Below are 19421 nucleotides of genomic sequence, written 5' to 3'. Positions count from 1 at the left end.
AAAAACTACATGTCCATTAATAAGTGAATGGAGTAACATTTGTGTTCTATCCATATAATGGATGCAGCTTATTGAATACAAATTATACTTTAAAATTGATTTGAAAATATCTATGTGTGAGATGTGTTCTTCAGTGCCTTTCTGTTGAGTCCCTTAAGATGTAGTATTCGTGAATTATTTTTGCATTTGAGTATAATTGACAATGCAAATACATTTTAATAATTTTTATAGTAGAGCTAGTGCGGTTTTGAAGAGAGAAGAGATATGTGTGTATAAGAATTGGGGGGGTTATTTCTTGAAGAATCAAAGAACTAATGAATGTAAGCAGATGAAGGGATCAGGTTCATATATTAGATTTAATTCAAGTTTATTTTGTGAGTAGGACCGGAGTCTTTCCATAATTATAACCTAAAATAACACATTTGATAAATGATAAACACAGACAAAATATTTGTTTATCTTTAATGGGCATGAAAAATGACACAGTATCTACATATAAAATACATGTACTTAGAGGTATATTTTAAGATGCTGAAATGAAGTTAATCTGCATCTGATTTCCTTTCATTTTGTAGTGAGTCTTCTGCTTATCTGTTTCTACATTAGCATTGACCACATTCACATATTGGTTCCTACAGACAGTGCTCTATGGATGTGATTCCTCCTCTATGTCAGTCTTCTGTTGGTTTATCATGTCCTAATTGCAGGCTACTGTGAGATGGTTATTTGTTTAAATGTTAACCACTTATCTTTGAAAAAGGAGGTAAATGGAATACTTGTTGTCTTAAACTTCTACTTAGTTCAGGGAACTAGCTAGAGGTTTCATTTTTTTTTTTGTTAAAGATTTTTATTTATTTATTCATGAGAGACACAGGCAGAGGGAGAAGTAGGCTCCCTGCAGGGAGCCCCACGTGGGACTTGATCCTGGGTCTCCAGGATCACGCCCTGGGCTGAAGGTGGCGCTAAACCCCTGAGCCACCCCGGCTGCCCGGTTTCATATTTTGAATGTCCTTAATATAAGTGTATTTACCCAGTTCAACAATTTGATTCAGCCAACACTGCCCAATTTCGTGTTTGTGCAAGGCACTGTGCTGGGCACTTTGGGAGAGGCAAAGATGATCCAGAGTATCCTGGTCCTCTCATGGGGCTTCCCACAGTCTTACTGATTAATTGCAAGGTAGATTTATCTGTCATTGACAGTGCATCTTGTCTCAGTGGTTAGTTTAGCTTAGTAATTACATTTAGTGAAAATGAAATAATACAGCTTAGTACCTTGAGGTCAGCTGCAGTAAGGAGGGATGTTTTTGGATGAAAAGCTAATAGTGTATGGGGGAAGATAGTCCTATCCTGGGGTGAAGGTGGATTGCACATCAAATACCCTGTCAGTGTCAATAGCTTTTTATGCTTAGTAGGTGTCATACACCATAGAGAAAGGCCTTCTAAAAGCAGCATTTATCCTAAAAGAGAGACAACTTATTTAACAAGTGGCCCCTTCTTGTTCCTCAAATCACACTCTGCTGGAAATTCCTTCAACCAAGGCAAGTCTTCATTAAAATCCACAGAGAATATTACCTTCTTGATCTCCAGGGCGTGAGTGAGAATTGGACAAGACAAATATGATGTCTTCTGTAGAGATTGTAGAAATCAATGGCCACACTTGCCTGAGAATACATATAATGTACGATGCAGAATAGAACATGGAACTCCGGGCTTCATCATTAGAGTCCTAATTTCTTTGGACTACTCCATGATGGAAGTGAGAGAAGGGGTGGAAATGAGGTAGGGTGGATGTCATGGGTACAAGAATGAAGGAGAGCATGAGCCCTGTTTTCTAAACAGGGCATTAGACTGCTTCTAATCTGGCAAACTCATTGCTAAGGAACAAGAGTAAAAAGGGAAGTGAGAAGAGGAGAAGAAAGGAGAAAAGATGACACCAAGGGTGGAAACAGTAGGGAGTGACATCCTGTCCGTGTGAGCATGCAGAGAAGGAGAGAGGGCTTTGAATCACCTAGAATTACACCTAGCATCTCCTGTGTGTTGAGGTTTTAAGTCTCACCTGACAGATAATGAGACACCCTAGCAGGATGTCCTCTGGAGACAACAGAAGGGCAGGAAGGCTATGTCTCATGGAGTAAGACAATTATTTCATACAACATATGAGGCAAGTTTTGATGCCGTCCTGGAAACCAAACAATTGCCAGCTACATTTCCTGCTGCCTTCCCTCTCAGGCAAGCCGCTTGGGCTTTCACAGCTACCACAGGTCCTAGGCAACAAAAGTGTAAACTTGAGAAAAGGCTGGGCCAGGTTAGGGATTGATAGTGAACTGAGCCAATCAGGCTGTGACTCTGCTTCAGTGATTCTACGCTGGGCAATCAGCGCCAAGAGGGCTGCCTGCCAAGGAGATCCTGGGGGGAAGGTGAGGGGAAGGAGACCTGGGGGAGGGATGCTAGGGGCTGAGCCCTTCCAGGCACGCTTTGGGAGATAGTTTCAGTTCCCATCAACTGGTGGCAGCTGGTTAACATTTAAGGTAAATCGATGTTTTTCATCTATTATGTTGACTTGATCACTTTATTTAGTTTTAGCTAAATGATGGGGCGGTGGGGGGGAGTGGAGAGAGAGAAAGAGAAAATGAAAGATATTACTTTCGAAAGAGAAAACCAACAGTTGATGAGAGTTCTTGGTTGTCAGTCTAGGGAGAAAATAGAGTGGTTCTGGGGAGGCTTTTGTCATCTTTGTGAAGAGGGGCTCAGATAAAAAGGCACAAAAATCACCTTTATTCTGTAAAGGGGAAGGAAATAAACACCACTGAGCAGTGGCAATGTATGCGGTATCAAAGTGTGAAGTGTTTGGGTGAATTGCTTCAACTAGCCTGCATAACCATTGAAAATGCTGAGCTTCAAGAAGATTAAATATCTCCAAGTCATAATGCAATTAAGAGACTGAGCTTTGATTCAGATGTTGGTTTTTCTGACATTTAAAGATGTGCTATTTCTGCCTTACTCTGCTGAACTGACCACTTAGATAAGAAACAGAATTCTTATTAATGTGGGCTGGCAGGGGGGGGGGGGTGGGCAGCCCGGGAGGCTCAGCAGTTTAGGGCCACCTTCAGCGCAGGGCCTGATCCTGGGGATCCAGGATCAAGTCCCATGTCGGGCTCCCTGCATGGAGCCTGCTTCTCCCTCTGCCTGTGTCTCTGCCTCTCTCTCTCTCTCTCTCTCTCTCTCTCTCTGTATCTCTCATGAATAAATAAATAAAATCTTAAAAAAAAATAAAGTGGGCTGGGCACAGCTTGCCAAAAATTGTAGAGTTGATTTGATTGATCACAAAATTGAGATGGGCCTTGGTAAATAGCAATACTGTTTATCTTCCCTTCAGTCTGGGGTGTAGTTAAATCATACTAAGTAGATGAATTTTTTTTCCTGTTTTTAAAGCTCTTTTTTTTTAATCAAAATCATCTTATGACAGAAATGTCTTTATTTCATAGTTGTGCATCTTAAATATTGAGATTTAAATTGTGGATATTCATTTCTGTTTACATTCAAATAGCAGTGATCTAATAGTAATAGCAATGGTCAATTCCAATAACAATCTAGTAGCATCGTGCTAAGTGCTGATGATAGAAACCAAAAGTTTACAAGCTTTGCCCTTAAGAACCTTATAGTCTGGGAGAGGCAGTTCTGAAAGCGAAGAGTTACAGCATGGTTCAACCTGGACACTGTTTGGCTTTTGCACAGATTATGCAAAGATGCGAGCTGCTTCACTCTGGTGAGAATGGTTATGTGAGGCGTCACCGTAGTGACTGTACAGGGAAGAATAGGACTTCTGAAGGCCAGCAAGCAAGGGAGGGTGTTCCTTAATGTGGGGCTGTGTGTACAGAGGCATGGGGACAGGATACCATAGTGTGTTTGGGGAATGTGAGTCCTTATAAATGCAGACTAGATTTTAAAGGGGTGGAGAATTGCGAGAAATAAGGCTGGAGAGAAAGGTAGGGCCAATGTGTACCTTAAATGCTAAGATGTTTGCTCTTTACCTGCACACCAAAGGGTTTTTGATGAGAATATGAAGTTCAGATTTCCATTTTGTCAAGATTGCTTTGACAATCATCTGGAGGAAGGATGGAAGGAGGGGGGAAGACTAGTGAAAAGGAAATAACTAAGAGGAAATTTCAATAGTGGAAATGAGAGGTGACCAGGTCCTGGACTAAGATTGTATCCATGGCAATGGAGGGGAGGGAGATAACAGAGAGGCAAGGGATGTCAGGATGGTGAAATTCTACAGGACTTGGCTGCTGATTCATGTAGAGGGTGAGGAGGAGTCTAGGGTAATGTTCAGTGAATGACCTGGGGAGATGGTGATGTCATTTCCTGAGGCAAGGAACAGGAGGAAAAGATAATGAACTTGGCTCTGGAACATTAATCCTGAGACATCTGTAGGTCATTGAAGTGCACATGTTTTGTGGGAAGTTTGAAATCTGATTCTGAAGCTAGCACAATGCATGAGTTGAAATAAAGATTTGGGAGCCAGCATTCCGTCAGTGGATGTGGCTAAAATGGCGACGAGATGGCATGAGAGCGTGATGAGGATAAATAAACCAAATCCCAGGAAACAGTAGCATTTTAAAAAGGAGGTGGAAGACAAGGGAGGAGCAAAATAGGTCAGACCTGAGAGGAAGGGAGTCAGAGGAAAGTGAGATTCATAGACATTGAGAGAAAAGTTTTAAGGCAGAATGATCAATAGAGTCAACTGCTGGGCAAAGTGAAATAGAAACTAGACATGTGAGAATGGGGAAAATTAACAAGGCAGGAAACCACAAATGTTGGAGAGGATGCGGAGAAAAGGGAACCCTCTTACACTGTTGGTGGGAATGTGAACTGGTGCAGCCACTCTGGAAAACTGTGTGGAGGTTCCTCAAAGAGTTAAAAATAGACCCGCCCTACAACCCATCAATTGCACTGTTAGGGATTTACCCCAAAGATACAGATGCAATGAAACGCTGGGACACCTGCACCCCGATGTTTCTAGCAGCAATGTCCACAATAGCCAAACTATGGAAGGAGCCTCGGTGTCCATTGAAAGATGAATGGATAAAGAAGATGTGGTCTATGTATACAATGGAATATTACTCAGCCATTAGAAACGACAAATACCCACCATTTGCTTCAACGTGGATGGAACTGGAGGGTATTATGCTGAGTGAAGTAAGTCAATCGGTGAAGGACAAACATTATATGTTCTCATTCATTTGGGGGATATAAATAATAGTGAAAGGGAATAGAGGGGAAGGGAGAAGAAATGTGTGGGAAATATCAGAAAGGGAGACAGAACATAAAGACTCCTAACTCTGGGAAACGAACTAGGGGTGGTGGAAGGGGAGGAGGGCGGGGGGTGGGGGTGAATGGTGACGGGCACTGAGGGGGGCACTTGACGGGATGAGCACTGGGTGTTATTCTGTATGTTGGCAAATTGAACACCAATAAAAAATAAATTTATTTGAAAAAGAAAGAAAGAAACTAGACATGACTGTTGAAGTTGGCCATCAGGTTGGCAGTGCCTCCTGAGAGAATGCTTGGTGGAGGGACAGTGGAGACCAGACTGCAGTAGACTGAAGGATGAATGGAACGTGAGAAAGTGGAGAAATGAGAGGCTCCTTCAGGTCTTGGGCTTTGAAGGGAGATAGCTAGAGGCAGTCTAGTCTAGGAAGGAGGGACCATTGCAGATCCATGAACTAAAAAGAGGAGCTGTGATTTTCAAGACAAGGTGTGGAGCAGAGTGGCATAGTGTTGAAAAGATTGAAAGAGGAATGTAACCAGTGTCATACTAATATTTCAGGCTTTGTGGGCCAGACGTCTCCATGGCAACTATCAAACTTCGCTGTTGTAGCATAAAAGCAGTCACAGATAATCCATAAATGAATGTGTGTGGCTGTTTTCCAATAAAACTTTATTTACAAAACTAGGTCGAGGGGACAAATTTGGCCCATGGGCTGTGATTTGAAGTCCCCAGATCTAAATCATTTTATGTTATGCTGGCCTAAACTCAGGATCTTCTTGATAACTGCCCAGGGAAAGGTGGATCTTATTTTCTTTGGAGGAACGGAGGTTGAGAGCTCAGAAATCATCAATGCGCTAACTTCTGATTCCAGGATTCTCATCAGTCTCCTTCATCGGGGTGATCTGGTTGCTTCACACGAATGTCCTGGAGTAAACTGATCTGGATGTGCTCACACGCTTACTTTCTAGAAGGACTCCATTTCTTCCATTTCTTCTGCCAACTTAGCCAGAAACTGCCAGTTGCTCACTCAATTGCCAGTTTCTTCTTCTTTATAAACACAACCTGAAGGATGGCAAAGTACCCAGCCCCAAATTAGCTTTCTCAGCTCTCTTGATGTGTTTGGGCTGCTATAGCAAAATACCACAGACTGGGTAGCTTATAAAACAAGTTTATTTCTCATAATTCTGCAGGCGAGGAATCCAAGAGCAAGACACCAAGATCTGGGCCCCCTCCCTGGCACAGAACCAGCACCTTTGCGCTCTCCTTGGGTGCTAGAAGGGGAAAGGGATCTCGAGGAGCTTCCTTCAGAAGGCATTAATCATTCCTGAAGGCTCTACCCTCCTGATTTGAGTACCTCCCAAAGACCCCACCTCCTAATACTGTGGGAGTTAGATTTCAACCTACAGATTTTGGAAGGGCATAAACATTCAGACCATAGCACCACCCTCCTTTGCAGGACTGGCCAATGACATTTCAGTGGGAGGAGTTGGGTGGAGTCCTGGGGAGCCATTATGGAGGGAGGACTGAGCTACCAAGTACTCTTCTTGCCCTTGCTCTTGTCTGTTGCCTGAGGTGTGGGCGTAACGGTGGGAACAGCTATGGTGCTTTTGTAACTTCAGGCAACTCTGAGGATAAAAGCAATGGTGAGGTAGAGAGATAGTTTCTTGGGACATAAACTCTTTGAATTGCCTCCCAACTTCTTTTACATGAGAGGAAAATAAACCTCTATCTTTTCAGAGACAATTATCTATTTCTATTATGAGTAGCCGGATACAATTCCTGTCCGATGCTGTCCCTGTGACATTGGATTTCTATCCATCAGCACTTCTTGGTTTTCTGGAAGTGTCAGTTAAGAGCCTTCAAGATGCAAATAATTGGCTGGATTTCTAAGTGGCCATAAAATAAACATTAAACAGACCAATGACTCCAAAGGATGCATTTTAAGTGACCTAAAATAGTTACTAAGTGAGTGCTTTTGGCCACGAATGTTGCAAAAATAGAAACGATAGACCTTCATTCCCATCAGAAAGCAGTGGAAAATAAAAAGTTGGGGTTTGTCTTCACGGTGGGTTTGAAATCACTGGGGCCAAGGTCTCATGGCACCTGAAAAATGGGATATTGGAACATTGCCTGGGTAGTTCTAAGAGCACAGTCGCTGAAACCAGGGAGTTTGGAACAAAAGTTTTCTTTTTTTAAATTTTTTTTTTTTTGCATTTTGTACACAAATCGAGACAAATCTTTGCTTACTTTTGTGTAGCTTAGATCTTTTCTTACTCTGCTTCTTTAAGACCTTTCATGTAGCAGGCTACCTGACCAGAATAGATTGCAAGCAATTTCTGGGTAAAAACCCCAGGGACTCAAGGCAGAGCAAGATGGAGGAGACAGCAAGGAGAGTGTTATTATGACAGCTCCTGCCTGCAGAGATTCTCAGGGGGACGCTCATTATAAGGATCTTGCAACCCAGGGACCTCTGTATCCTGTAAACCTGGTATCCCATTGTGTTAGTTACATAGGCCCTCGGATATCACACTAAACAGTGGTTCTCACTCTCTTCATAGCCAAAAATGCTGCAGAGGTTGCTAAATGCTGATAAAATATTAGTAAGAGAACAGGTCATAATGGAGTTGGTTTATCTCCCCTTCCACTTCTGAGGGGCAGCCAAGTCTCTCCTCACACAGGATCGCTAGTTACTTACCCAGGTAAAGGTCGTCCCAAGCCCTGTGTGAATAAACTTTTGCCCATTGTATCAGTTAGAAATACTTTTGGCCGGAGTAGAGAACCTGACCGACTCTGCATTAAGCAAACCAGGGCTTAGGTTCCTCTCTTGACAAGAGCGTGGAGTCAGTTGCTGAGTCGGTTCCGCAGCACAGTGATCTTAGGCTGTAAGTTGGTACCTCTGTGGTTCTCTTTTTCCTCATGACTGTACAAAGGTTGCCACATCTCCAGACATTGTATTCTTGTTCAAGGCAGGAAGAGGCAAACAAGACGGAGGGGCTCTCTTAGAGTCCTCAGTATGTCTCAGTTGAGTCTCTGGCCGGAACTCATTCACAGGGGCACCCAACTGAAGGTGGAATGTGGCAGAGAAAGAAGATTGGAATGATCTTAGAATAAGCCAGTTGCAATGTCTGGAAAATCATCTGTAGTTCAAATTCAACAAAGTCAGAACCACCCTGAGGAATGGAAACTCCTGGAAGGGACTTCGGCTGTCTCATTCACTACTGTCATGTGGCACATAATAGGTGGTCAATTAACGTGCATACGTTGACTTCAAGACCAGAACTAGGGTGAGGCAAAGTAGGCACCCAGGGCAAATATTTAAGGAGGCACTCACGCTTAGGCTTGGGCAAGTACAAGGTTTGCACAGTCCTCAGATGGAGGGGCTCCTTAAACATTGCACCCTACCTTACTTAAACATTGCTCCCTACCTTACTGAGCCTGAATCCCAACCCTGGCTGGATTAATAAAATGAAATTTCAAGCAGGTGTATGAAATAGACACTTTACAACACTGGTATTTATAAAACATTATTCTCAAATCATGCCATATCATAAACATTAACACGAGAACATAAATCACATCTCAAGGATAAGCAGAAAAAAAAATAAAGGACTATGATTTAGCAGATGTGGGCTCTCTAGAGAAATTTGCCGGTCGACAACAGCTAAAGCATGAATTTTAAACATCTTGAGAAAATGTATTTCGGCATCGAGAGAACCAGACTTCGGTGACATCTGAATTCTGGTGTGCTCACGTCACTATAGATTGCACGCCGTCATACTTCACATCTACGCAGAACCTGGCGATCCAGACAAAACTCAGCTGTTTCATGTATTCATATGTCGTGGAATATTTTTAAAAATAACTTGTGGGAAAAACGAACTAGGGGTGGTGGAAGGGGAGGAGGGTGGGGGGGTGGGGGTGACTGGGTGGCGGGCACTGAGGGGGGCACTTGGCGGGGTGAGCACTGGGTGTTATTCTGTATGTTGGCAAATTGAACACCAATAAAAAATAAATTTATTATTAAACAAACAAAGAGTAAATCTAATGGAAGATAATCAGGGCAGTAGCTTTGAGTTCAGATTTCAGAAAAAAAAAACAAAACAAGAGAAAATCAAGAGCTTGCAAATCCCCCTACTAGCCGAGCAAGGGCCCTGAGGCGAGAGGGAGAGGGGTCACATTTAGGACCCGGCTGGGGCCTGGCTTTGCTCTGCGCTCCTGTCCCCTTCCCTCCTCTGCCGCGAAAGCCTTCCGACCCTCCGAGGCAGTCTCTTCCTTGAAGTTTTGTTCACTCTCATTTCATGGACCTTCTCTGCCTCCCCCAAAGCAGTGTAGGAGCACCAGGGGGCCGCTGCTGAGCAGGGGGGCCCTAGGTAGAACCCACTCAGGTGTCAGCGGCAGACTTTACCACTGCCTCGTGGCACTCGCTCAGGCCAGTGACCCAGGATCTCTGGGTGTGTGCCGATGTCCGGGCTAGGGAGCAAGATTTGACAGGCCCCACCAGCTGAGGCCATGTGCTCATGAGTGTAAAGCACTGAGACCCGAGCGTGGCCCCCGGAGTGGTTATCCCTGAGGTTACTACCACTTCTCTCTCTTTTTTTCAATTTAACATTTGTTTTTATTTAAATTCAGTTTGCCAACATATAGCATAACACCCAGTGCTCATCCCATCATGTGCCCCCCTCAGTGCCTGTCACCCAGTGACTTTATCCCTCCACCCGCCTCCCCTTCCTCAACCCTTTGTTTCCCAGAGTTAGGAGTCTCTCATGGTCTGTCCCCCTCTCTACTTTTTCCCACTCATTTTCCCTCCTTTCCCTATAGTCCCTTTCACTATTTTTTTATATTCCCCGTATGAGTGAAACCATATGATGTTTGTCCTTCTCCGATTGACTTATTTCACTCAGCATAGTACCCTCCAGTTCCATCCATATCGAGGCAAACCAGTGGATATCTGTCCTTTCTGATGGCTGCGTAATATTCCATCGTGTATATAGACCACATCTTCTTCTTCATCCATTCATCTGTCGAAGGGCATCATGGGTCCTTCCACAGTTTGGCTATTGCAGACATTGCTGCAATGAACATTGGGGTGCAGGTGCCCCTTCATTTCACTACATTTGCATCTTTGGGGTAAATGCCCATGAGTACAATTGCTGGGTCGTAGGGTAGCTCTTAACTTTTTGAGGAAACTCCACACAGTTTTCCAGGGTGGCTGCCCCAGCTTGCCTTCCCAGCAACAGTGCAAGAGGGGTCCCCTTTCTCCACATCCTCACCAACATTTGTTTCCTGTCTTGTTAATTTTAGCCACTTCTCTTCACGTGTTAACAGTCTTTCCTCCAGCCCTTCCCCTCAAGGTCTCACTCCTGCCACTAGAGGGACATGGTAGCTTATATTCTCAAACTTGGGTGCACATTAAAACCCTCTGAAGGGCGCCTGGGGGGCTCAGTCAGCTAATTGTCCTGACTCTTGATCTCAGCTCAGTCTTGATCTCAGGGTCATGAGTTTGAGCCCATGCTGGGCTCTGTGCTGGGTGTGGGGCCTGCTTAAAATGAAAACAAAAACACAAAACCCTCTGTAAACATTAAAATGCAGATCTCAGCACTCACACCTAGAGATTCTCTTACAGTGTTTGGGATGGGGCACGGGCACCTTTATTTTCCAACAACACCTCTGGTGCTCTCATTGCCCGGATGCTCCCAGTTCTTTCTCTCCGGCAAGGGCTGCTCAACCTCGGGACTACTGGCATTCTGGACTGGGGGGTTCTGTGGTTGTCGGGGATGTCCCGTGCCCTGGAGGATGCTTAGCAACATCTCTGGCCTCTGCTCACGAGATGCCAGTAGTACCCCACACCCCTGTTGTGACAACCAAAAATGTCTCCAAACATTGTCAAATATCTCCTGGGGACAGAGGGAGGGCAGCGTGGGTGAAATCATACCTGGCTGGAACCACAGCTCTGTAATATCGCCTGAAGAATTAGCACTGCCCCATCCCAGTAGCTAGAGATGCTAAGGGTCTGTTTCGTTGAACTGAGTTCAGGTGGGTTCAGTGAAGGATCTCTCAGGATGTCCACGACGCTGCCCTACACCTGTGGTTATCCCGGGGGAGGCGGTTCCCAGGATTCCACTGCAGAAACCATATCTTTCCTTAAACCATCTGAGTCGTTCATTTCAGTCTCAGAGGGGGCACCTCCTAGCCACCTGCTAGGTAGCTCTGAGCCCTGGGATCTAATTTATTCTAGAGGAGCATTTTCTAAGGGAAATTCTTGAGGAGCTACAGGCTTTTGTCATCTACTGCCTAGCAGGAACTAGTTTATCGAATGGACTGGAGTCAGTAGAGGTGGTTTAATGTTTCCCAACCATTGCCTTCAAACATGACCTATGGTATGTCTCACCCCATTTCAGGTATTAAGAGGTACACTGAGTCTAAATTGAAATTTGAGTCTTACATCTGGTTCCCAAGTAGAGACAGGATAAAAACCACTGCATGTCCCCCATCCCCATGGGGGTGGCCGTTAGGCTCAGGGTCAACCTGAGCTAGCAGAGGGGGAAGCTTTGGCCTGGCTGTGAGCTTGAGAGAAGGCAAGCATGTCTTCCACCTCCTGAGAACGAGCCTGAAGCGCTACAGTTTCAGCAGCAGCTACCTACTGGTGACATTGCCTTAGTCTTTCCTTTAAATAGAAGAACATTTAAAACCCAATGGAGCTATTGTAGCCACTATGGGTCCCTTGCTATTGAAATGGTTAATATAGTGGCACAGGTACTTAGCAGTTACAGAAATGCCTGAAAATGTTTTTTTTTTAATATTTTATTTATTTATTCACGAGAGACACACACACAGAAAGGCAGAGACGCAGGCAGAGGGAGAAGAGGCTCCTTGCAGGAACCCTGATGCAGGCCTCCATCCTGGGACCCCAGGATCATGGCCTCAGCCAAAGGCAGACGCTCAACCGCTGAGCCACCCAGGTGTCCCTTGAAAATATTTTTAAGACAAACCTCACTGCCTGCCTGTGGGGAAACCAGGCTTGATGCCTCAGGAGGCAGGAAGGTCTTTGGGAAGCTTGGGCATCCCTGGGGCGGTTCCTGTTCTCAGAGGGCCGTGCCTGTGTGATGGGCTCCGTAGGCCCGTTTCCTCGGGGTGCACCCTGTCCCCCTGGCGCAGCGCCCCCCGCAGCGGGGCGCAGAGGAGGACCATGGGGGCCTAACCAGGTGCAGGCAATCTGGAGCACCTCCCTGCCCTGCCTCCTCCCTGCACACCGCCCTCCCCGCCTCTGCTCCCCCTGCCACGCTTGCAGAGCCCCCCCCGTTTCCCAAATTCTGCCCCCACCAACTCCTACAGGCTAACCCCCTCTTCTCTACAGTTTAGTCTGACCTGACTAAACCTGCTTCTGCTCCCTGTGCTTCTTCATGCAACCATCCTTTTTCCAAAAGAGGCAAACCAGAAGGGTAGTGTCGCAGAGAACAGAGAGCGTAGGGTTCTTCCGAGGATGGAGTGAGACGTTTCCTTTGGATCTTGCATCGAAGAGGTTGTGGAAGCTCTCGGGGCTTTGTCTTTATGGATGCCTGGGTACAGGATTCCTGGGGCTCTCTGCGCACCTGTGTCTCTAAGATCCAGCCCTGTGTGCGGATGGTGGGGTGTAGACCCAGGAGAGACAGACAGAGCCCTAATTCAGCCTATTGCCGCGAGAGGGCACCAGAGACCGCAGCCTGGGGTTGAGCCCCCCCCCCCCCCCCCAAAAGGCTCGGTTTCAGTCTGTCCCTGAACTCGGCAAAGACTTCCACTGAGGCTCACGGAGAGACTGACGGCCCCGCAGCTCGGCCTTTCCGTAGCGCATCCCTCACTGATTCTGTTGAAGCCCCAGCCGAGCGCCCTGGCGGCGGCAGGCACCTGTGCCCCACGACAGGTGCAGCGAGGGGGCCTAGCTAGCGCCCCTGTGCGGAGACCTGGTGACCTTTGCTGCGAAGTCCCCTTTGGTTTTGTTGCTGGCGCCCCTGGCCCGGGCCCCGCATCTCCAGGTCTCTGCACGCTCTCGCTCGGTGAACGTGCCCCCGGGCCGGTGGGGGTGGGGTAGGGGTGGGGGTGGCCGTAAGCTGGATCCGGCTTTTTTTTTAAATGACTTTAAAAAAAATTCTTTAAAACTTTAAGTAGGCTCCATGCCCACGTGGGGCCGGAACTCACGACCCTGAGATTAAGAGTTGCGTGCTCCCCGACTGAGCCAGCCAGGTGCCCCTGAAAAGCCCACTTAAAAAGCCAGAATTTAAGCAAGCGGAGAGTACCAAGGGGTGGAGGTTGGGTTCTTAGGTGTGATGCACCATTACAGACTCATAGACACACACACAAACGTAGGATACTTTTCTGCGTCTGGAAGTTCTCTCCCTTTCGGGGCTCCAGGAGCATTAACGGAGCTGATGCGCACGCGGAGTGCGCGGGGGGTGAGCGGCCCCAGGACAGGCGCTGGCGGCGAGCCCGCCCTCTCCTCCACGCTGCACCTTCGCCTTCCCTCCACCTCCCATCTCTTTTCCTTTCTCTGTCCCCGCCGCCGACAGCTCCGTGCAGTCAGCGCGACCTGTCCCCTGGCTGTCCCCAGCCTGTGCCACCTTCCCACCCGTGGTCCACACCGACCCCTAGGGCTCCGCGGCAACCTCACGGCCTCCTAGAAGCCCCCGGCGGTCTCCTGTTGCTCCCAGTTCAGGATCCAAACTGCCCGGCAGGTGTCCCAGGCTCCCGGCGACCCGGCGGGCACCCGCTTACCTGCCCAGTGTCCTCTCTCTCCAAATCCCCTTTCCATATTCCCTCCTTCCCCCACAACGCTTCGTCTCACCCGCACCCCCCACCCTTCTGAGACCACCCCCCCAATACTTGCATTTCTGCACCCGTGCCTCTTTTTCTTTCACCTGGGCCTCAGCTCTTGGGAGCCGCACGTGCCCCTCCCCCGTCCGCCCCCCACCGCCCTAGCCTGGGGAACGACTCTCTCCCCCAGGATTCGGGCTTGGACATCGCCTCCTCTGACCTGCCTTCCCGGAAAGCCCCCCTCCGAGGCCGGGTCACCCCCTCTTGTGGTTTGTGGCTGCTCAGGGGTGGGTTGCTCTCCCGCACCTGCTCCAGAGCACTGAGCTTTCGGTTCCCGCGTCCCCTGCTCGGAACTGAGCCCTTAGTGAACCTTTGCGGAGGCGGGGGGGGGGGGGCGGGGGGTGGTCATCGGGACCCCGGCCCCGGGAGCTGCGCAGACGCGACGCCAACACCAGGGGGCGCTGCGGCCGCGTGCACGGGTCGGGGGGTGGGGTGGGGTGGGGTGGGGGGTGCACCGCGTGCGGGTCGCCCTTCGTCACCCTTCCCCCATCGCGGCCTGGCCTGAAACCTCCCAGTTCTTCCCGAACTTTGTCTCGGGTCCTAATTAAGCCCCGGGCTTCGGTGGTTAAGCTCAAAGCAAGTGTAAGAGCCTGCGCTATTCCAGGGCTCGCGTGCAGCGTGACCCTTCGTCCCCGGCACCCGGGACCTGGACGCGGCGCGAAACACGCTCGGCGTTCGGGGACTTGGTCCGAACCAGGGGCGCCGGGCCAGTGTCCGCCTGGCAGGAGAGAACGGACTGTTCTTCCCCCTGAATATATCGAAGTCAACTCCAGAGGTCGCCACTCGCGTGGTGCAGGGTGCCCCTGGCGCTGGACCCCGCAGGAGGCTGCCCTGCGAGTGCCCCCCTCCCCGCCCTGCGCTCTCCGAGTCTTTCCTGTCATTTCACAAAGGCTGCGAGGTACAGGGAGCTCGGCTTGAAAGTCGGGACATCCGTGTCTGGGGGCAGGCAAGACTCTGGGGCAAGTTTCAGCAGCGCCCACCTTAGATCCCTAGGGGCTCACTGCCCCAACGCGGTGCGGCTTCCGGGGAGCCACGGGGACCGGGCCCCAGTTGCTTTATCTTTGAAACAGAGATCATAGCTATGACCGGCTCTTGGGGCTCTTCCTTCCTTCCTTCCTTCCTTCCTTCCTTCCTTCCTTCCTTCCTTCCTTCCTTCCTTCTTTCTTTCTTTCTTTTTTCTTTCTTTCTTTCTTTCTTTCTTTCTTTCTTTCTTTCTTTCTTTCTTTCTTTCTTTCTTTCTTTCTTTCTTTCTTTCTTCTTTCTTTCTTTCTTTTTCTTTCTTTCTTTCTTTCTTTTTCTTTCTTTCTTTCTTCTTTCTTTCTTTCTTTCTTTCTTTCTTTCTTTTTCTTTCTTTCTTCTTTTCTTAATAATAAATTTATTTTTTATTGGTGTTCAATTTGCCAACATACAGAATAACACCCAGTGCTCACCCGGTCAAGTGCCCCCCTCAGTGCCCGCCACCCAGTCACCCCCACCCCCCGCCCTCCTCCCCTTCCACCACCCCTAGTTCGTTTCCCAGACTTAGGAGTCTTCCATGTTCTGTCTCCCTTTCTGATATTTCCTACCCATTTCTTCTTCCTTCCCCTCTATTCCCTTTCACTATTATTTATATTCCCCAAATGAATGAGAACATACACTGTTTGTCCTTCTCCGATTGACTTACTTCACTCGGCATAATACCCTCCAGGTCCATCCACGTAGAAGCAAATGGTGGGTATTTGTCGTTTCTAATGGCTGAGGAATATTCCATCATATACATAGACCACAGCTTCTTTATCCATTCATCTTTCGATGGACACCGAGGCTCCTTCCAGTTTGGCCATGGGGCTTTTAAAAAAAAACTTATATGAAATTTATATAACATGAAATTAGTCATTTAAAAATATGTGTACATTACTAATGTTGTGCAACCACCACCTGTATCAGGTTCCAAAACATTTTTCTTTTCTTTTTTTTTTTAAGATTTTATTTATTTATTCATGAGAGAGACAGAGAGAGAGAGAGAGAGAGAGAGAGGCAGAGACACAGGCAGAGAGAGAAGCAGGCTCCATGCAGGGAGCCTGACGTGGGACTCGATCCCAGGACCCCAGGGTCATGCCCCGGGCCCAAAGGCAGGCGCCAAACCGCTAAGCCACCCAGGGATCCCCCCAAAACATTTTCAGCACCGTCCCCATCCTGCCAAATTTCCTATATCTATTGAGCAGTCACTCCCCATTGCCATCTCCCCCGCAGGCCTTGGCAACAACCAGTCCCATGTTCTGTCCCCACACATTTGACCGTTCTGGATGTTTCATATAAATGGAATCGTTGCAATATGTGACATTCAGTGTCTGGCTTCTTTCACTTGGCTAAGTGAAACCACCAGGCTTGGTGGTTTTGAGGTTCATTCACAATGTAGCATGTGTCGGTACCTCATTCCTTTTTATAATTGAGTAATATTCTGTTGTTTGGCTTTACTCTCTTGTCTTTGTACATGAAGCTTCTTCTCTCATGAGTGGCTTTGTCCTGTTCTCAGCCTGTTGAATTGCTCCTCACCCCTCAAGGCCTGGGTTTGAGGCTACTTCCCCAATTCCCATGGCTCTCTGGTCGCGCACTAATCAAGTGTATTTTCTCACTGTACCATAATAATCCATGTGCTCTTCACCTTCTCCATCCACTAGTGAAATCTGGGCTCCCCAGGAACAGGGACAGAACTGTGTGTTCATAGCACCTAGCCGACTCTGACCAACACTGTCTACCCAAAACAAATAGCTGTTGAATTAGTGAATGAGTAGATTCTTTTCACGTGTGTCAAGTTTTACACTAATACAAAAGGACCAGGCAGTAGGTGGGAACAGTAGATAGCAATGTAGGGTGACTATGATCCTAAACCTGGGTTCACATGGAAGTAGTGCATTGAGAACTTGGGGGCCTTGGACAAGCTGAAGCACATTCTGAGCATCTGTTCGCCTGCGGATGGGCATTTGGGCTGGGCCTGCCTTTTGGCCATTGTGAATAATGCTGCTGTGAACACGATGGGCGTGTATTTGTTTGAGTTTCTGTCTTCCATTCAGCATCCAGGGTTCTTGTGAGGACTGAGCATGTGCTTACCATGTAGTGGAGCGATTGAAGTTATTAATGTCATCCTGAAGGTGTGTAACCAGGGCCCTACACGGGTTCTTTCAATGGACGTTTCTCACACATGGGAGCCAGCTCTCACTTTCTCCCTTTACTGGTTTTTAGCCTGTGTGTCTCTCTATTCCCCGCCTGCCCCCGTGGCCAGTGTGGCAAACCAGAGAGGGAAGGGAAGGGTGACAAAGGCAGGGGGGTGAGTGGCGGGGCTAGCCACTGGGCAGGTAGCACTGAGCAAGGGGAGGGGCAGGAAGGACATCAGGTCAGGAAGAAGCAGACCCTGCGTGGGTGTAAGAATGAGGAGGGCCCCGATCGCTGCCTTTTCTGCTCCAGTGGTGGAAGGGAGCGCGAGGTGCAGCCCCCTGGGAGGCTGGGGCTGGGGCCACTGGCAGCGTATGGTCGGGGCAAGGAGGTACGTACCTCTGGCGAGGCTGGATGCGTCAGGGAGCAGGAGGCCACGAGAGGGACCTGGTGCTTTTGTACAGAAATACAGGACCCTGGTTGTGGCCAAAGCATTCTGTGCGGTTGGCATCAGGTCTAGAAGCTGGGATCAAGCTCCAGGAGTTGTCAGTTTGACGTCAGGTGACAAAATAGTAATAGGAAAATGCAGGTTTTAAGAAAGCTGATGCTGCCAGGGAGGCAGCTGACTTGGGCTGGGGGTGAGATTGTTGGTGAGCTTGACCACTCTTGGTACAGGCCCCGGGTGCAGGGGGGGACATCTCCAAGACGGGCACATGGCCATCTGGAACGCTGGCAGGCACAGCCTTGGGTGCTGGAGGGATCTGCGTAGCTTTGGGCACAGCAGTTTCTTCTTAAAGTGGACAGAAGTGGCCACAGGACCTAACAGACAAAGGCCCCCTTCTTGCCCTGGTGTCCGACAGAACTGAGAGGAGTTACCCCAATCCCCAGATGTAGAGGGGACCAGTTTGCAGGTCAAGAAGGAGGGAGCCTATGAGCTGGCTCCTAGGAGGTGTGGTAGGAAATGAGACAGTTGAGCATTCGCGTCCCTGACTTATCTGTTCTGGTCTCAGTTTCCAGTCTGAGCTTCCCTCTTTCCAAACTTACACAATGAGATCTTTGTAGGGAGAACCGGCCGCTTGTCTTGGAGAGGAACAGACTTAGACGCGATCGGACGTGTTCAGGGTGGTATGGCCGTAGACTGGAACAGACTTAGAGAGCATGGATCCGGAGGTTGGCATCTCCCATGAAAAGAATCCACTCCTAATGCGGCCCTCAGGGGAAGTGCCAACAGGTGGCCTAGGTTGGGGGCCCCTTGAGCCCAGGGCAGATCCATTCCAACCCCACCTTGTCTGCACTTGAATGTTGTGTCTGCATGCCCCTCAACTGGCTTGCTCCTTCCTTCGTTCACAACTCACGTTAAGCAAAGTAATTTCTAGACCCCCTCATTTACTGGGTCAGTGAGCTCATGGGAGGATTAGTTGCTTTTTAGCAGGGAAGAATCTGGATCCTTTAATTCAATCCTTTCATTTGACAGAGGAGGAGAAACCAGAGGCCCTGAGATGTGCTCAGACATCGCTGGGAGTGGGGATGGAGACTGGACTAGAACCCAAGTCTCCAGGCTCCTGGCCCAGAGCACTTCACACTGTCCTGCGGCTTCTGAACGCCCAGGCCCCGCTGCAGGAGTCTGTATGTGGGACCTCCTAGTGGGGAGCCTCACTGCACCCACCCTCTTCTCATTCTGAATATTCAAAACACAAAAGCCAAACTGTAGAAAAACAAAAAGATATTTTATCTATTTGTCACAAGAGAGGTTGTGTCCAGGAGAGAGTAGTCTATTTACCTCTCTCTGGCCTAAGAATCCAGGTGTTAATGGGCACTAACCTGGTAATCTAAACACGCTAGTTACTGGTAGGGATTATTAAGGCCCAGTGTGGAGAATCTCAGATTATTCTCAGACAGAAACAATAAAAATTAATGTTCGGACCAGAAAGGAGAATATTAAATGTGGAGTCAAAGGGAATATGTAGATGCTAAATAAAAGAATAAAACATATAAGGGTGGCTCAAGAGGAGAGTATGGGAGGGTGGGACTTTTTATGGCGGGAAGAGGGTTTTAGACAAGATGAAAGTGTCTCTGGGAAAGGCTTTTTATAATCATTGTCCAGGTTGGAGAAATCAGATGTCTTCAGGACTAAAGACGTAAGAAATATGCCGGGCACATAGTTGGTCTAGCC

Source organism: Nyctereutes procyonoides, unplaced genomic scaffold (genome assembly GCF_905146905.1).
Source record: "Nyctereutes procyonoides isolate TBG_1078 unplaced genomic scaffold, NYPRO_anot_genome, whole genome shotgun sequence".
NCBI lineage: Eukaryota > Metazoa > Chordata > Mammalia > Carnivora > Canidae > Nyctereutes > Nyctereutes procyonoides.
Note: the sequence above shows the minus strand (reverse complement) of the source record.